Genomic DNA, 3,192 nt, shown 5'->3' on the forward strand with positions numbered 1-3,192 from the left:
TTCCTCTAATTTTTCTTCTATTATATAGGTATTTTAAACTTCTCCTTTTTAAAATTCTGTACAACTATTATGATTTTAAGAGGGGGAAGAGTTAGAAGCATTTACAGACTTTTCACAACAATTATCTTGTCTCGTCAGTCCCTTGTTTTCCCCTCCTTTTCTCACACTTCACGGTTAACGAGTTTTCATATTGTGTTACTTTCCCCGAATATCCACCAATTTGTTCATCTTAACAGCTCCATCCAGACATATAATACAGAAAACCATAGGAAAGTGTCATAGACTTGAATGACAGTAATCAAAGCGCCTCTCAAAGTATCAAAGAACGATTATCTTGCTGTTTTAAAAGCATTGAAGCATTATTTTTCTTTTTTTTTGTTTTTTTTTGTGTTTTTTTTTTTAATTACATTTTTCATAGAATCGCTCTAAGCTGTTTCAAGAACAGCCATGAGGCAGGAAGGAGGTTCTCCTCCGTTCCCCCTCTATTTGACCTAGAGCTACACATCTGCAATAAAAAGTTTGGTCCTTTGGTCCCTAAATAGCTAAAGGAATGACAGAGATGATCAGTGGCGGCCTCCCAGCCGCCCCCCTGGGGACCAGGCCCCACCAGACACACCGCTTGCCCCAGCCTGCCTCAGGCGCCCAAGGGCTGGAAAAAGCCCCAGGGATCGGGAAGCAGCGGCCCTTCCCGGTTCCCAGCCCTGCAGCCTCCCCACCTTGTCTCAAGTTATTTTGTTTTAAAGTTGCCTTTTTTTTTTCCTCGTTTTTCTTCATCTTCTTCTTCTTTATGCCATATATATTTTCCCCCCAAACACGTGCCCTCTGAACTCCACAGACGCTATACTTTCCTTGAAGAAATGTGACAGTCACAGAGTGTCTGGAGTCTTCAGCTTGATTGATATTGGCTGATATGTCAAAGGTGTCATCCAACAGTTCTCATTTATAAATATATATAGAGAGAGGTTTGTTTTTTAATGTAGCCCGTTCAGCATCCTGCCCTAAAATGAAGAAAATCAGGGCTGATTAAGCCAAGAGAGGAAACACAAAATGCATCCAAACACCAAAAGGAACCTGCCTCGGGGGTTAGGGCGGGAGCTCTGGGGGATAGCGGGAGAGGGGGAAGAGACTAGTATGAGAATTAGTCATGATCATGATACATAAAAAAGAAATCGACTCTTCTATTCAGAGTTAAGAAACCACTGGGAGGTCTAGTGGTGATGGTTGTAGCTGAGGTTTGGTTGTTGGGAGAGGGTTTTTGATTTGGGTTCCTTTAGAGTTCTGGATTGGGGGACGGCTAGATCTAAGGGAAGAATTTGGGACTGTGGGATATGAATTCATCATTAAACTGATCTCTAAGGGATCTAGCCCAGATACAATATGTATACAGAAGCCTAGCAAACAAGATAGCAAAAATCTAGCAGCCCAGCCCACTCCCCGCCCCAAGATCCGTGACATAAATTTTGCAGAATTCTTGCCCAGTTTCCAAGCCAACCACCTCTTTCCCAAGGTCACTATTTGCGAGGCTATGTATATATATGTATATCTGGATATATGTGTAGAATATATTCACCTGCACATATGTGGATATACATGGATATGTGTGTATGTATATGCATAGATACACACATACACACACACACACACACACATAATATTTTTCTCATACATGCCAGGGAATTTAGCGGAAATTCAGCACTTCGAGGAAGTGGATGGGGAGAACCTAAAAGAAGTTAGAACGGATTTAATCATCAAAGTTAAATTAACTCAGACAATTCTTGATTTTGTTTCGAATGGTGGCTTTTTGGTGTTTTGTTTTGCATTTCAAAGAAAAAAAAATCATGATCCGACTAGAATCAGAAGGAAAATGCTTAATCATTGTGAATTAACAAATGAGACTCGTCTCCATTCTAGCAAGCAGCTTCCACTTATACATGGGGGTGACTGGTTACATCAAGAGAGTTAGAACTGCAAAGCCCCCAGTTGAGGGGACAACGTCATGCGTATATCAATCCATGCTGGCAGGTTTTTCACACTGTTGATTCAACAAACAGCAAACCGTACACAGCAATCTAAACAATTACAACACCAAATAAAATAATAATAAAATTAAAAAACACTTGTCAAGGACCCTTTTTCAGTTGTAAACAAAAAGGTGCATTTTGCTTTTGTTAGTACTGTTTTTTCCAAACCGACCAAAAAGCCCTCCCAACTCCCAGGCCCCCACCTCCCTCCCCACATTTAATTTAGCAGAAGTGGCTACAATACAAACCTTACAATTGCTACCGGGCTCTCTCTCAGAGGCCCCGGGCTTTGAACTCTAGTTTTTTGGTTTAGAATTTTTTTTTTTTTTTTTTTTTTATCATTCTGTTACTGTAGAGATTTTGTTTTTGTTTTTTTCTTTTTGTTTTTCCTTTTGAAGTGAGATTTAAAATAGCCTAACTGGAAAAAGACCAGACCTAGGAAAGTGTCAATTGAAAAAGGCCCCCAAATTTCTAGAAAAAAATAAAATCACAATATTTTCAAGTGCAAGTAAATCAACCACGCATAGATACTTTTAAGATGTTTTCCTCATTTTTAAGAAAAAAAAAATAATGGTTTGCACAGTTAAATGATCCCATGTCCGATAATTCGGGAATTCATCTTTATTTTTACTATTTTTTTGTTCTTTTGTTTTTTTTTCTCTATGTGACATCTAGAGAAGCATAAAAAACGCTGAACAAGAAAAACCAAACAACAGAAAGTAAAACCACTGCAAGCACCAAGAACGAAACAAAAATGAGCACAGCAAAAAAGATTGTGGCAGCACAAAAGTCAAGAAAATGCACGTGTGATCATGACTGGCCAATCATCAACTGATACAACATCCAAGGAAAACGCTCCAATCACAGCACCTCCACGAAACTTGACGGCAATTGTCATGCAACCGATTCTTAGCCTTGTTACATGACGCCATCATGTCACACTGTGAACTTTGAGTTGATTTGAACTTACGGATGGGGGACTGTTTTCTCCACTCTCATGTGATTACGTGAACTTTATTCCTAGCTCAGCGCGAGACTGTGGTGGATTTGACTGGCCCTGGTTGGGTTGTTGGAATTTGATTGAATGACAAAAGAAGAAAAGATTTATATATATATTTATATATGTAGAGAGAGAGAGAAAGAGAGAGAGGACAAGAGAGTGTGGGCAAGG

General features: G+C 39.5%; 1 protein-coding gene across 4 annotated transcripts in view; it reads right to left on the reverse strand.

Annotated features, from left to right (window-relative positions):
- The window catches only part of CELF4 (CUGBP Elav-like family member 4), a 307,282-nt gene that overhangs the window by 1,170 nt on the left and 302,920 nt on the right, over positions 1-3,192 (reverse strand). Inside the window, exon 13 of one of the 4 annotated variants that reach the window (XM_007455221.1) lies at positions 1-998. This exon is cut by the window's left edge and continues 1,170 nt beyond it. The gene's annotated coding sequence lies outside the window, so the exon portion shown is untranslated. The remainder of the gene's footprint in view (positions 999-3,192) is intronic. The other 3 variants (XM_007455228.1, XM_007455232.1, XM_007455223.1) reach the window with 3 other exon arrangements.

This window comes from Lipotes vexillifer, unplaced genomic scaffold (assembly GCF_000442215.2).
Source record: "Lipotes vexillifer unplaced genomic scaffold, Lipotes_vexillifer_v1.1 scaffold90, whole genome shotgun sequence".
NCBI classification, from domain to species: Eukaryota; Metazoa; Chordata; class Mammalia; order Artiodactyla; family Lipotidae; genus Lipotes; species Lipotes vexillifer.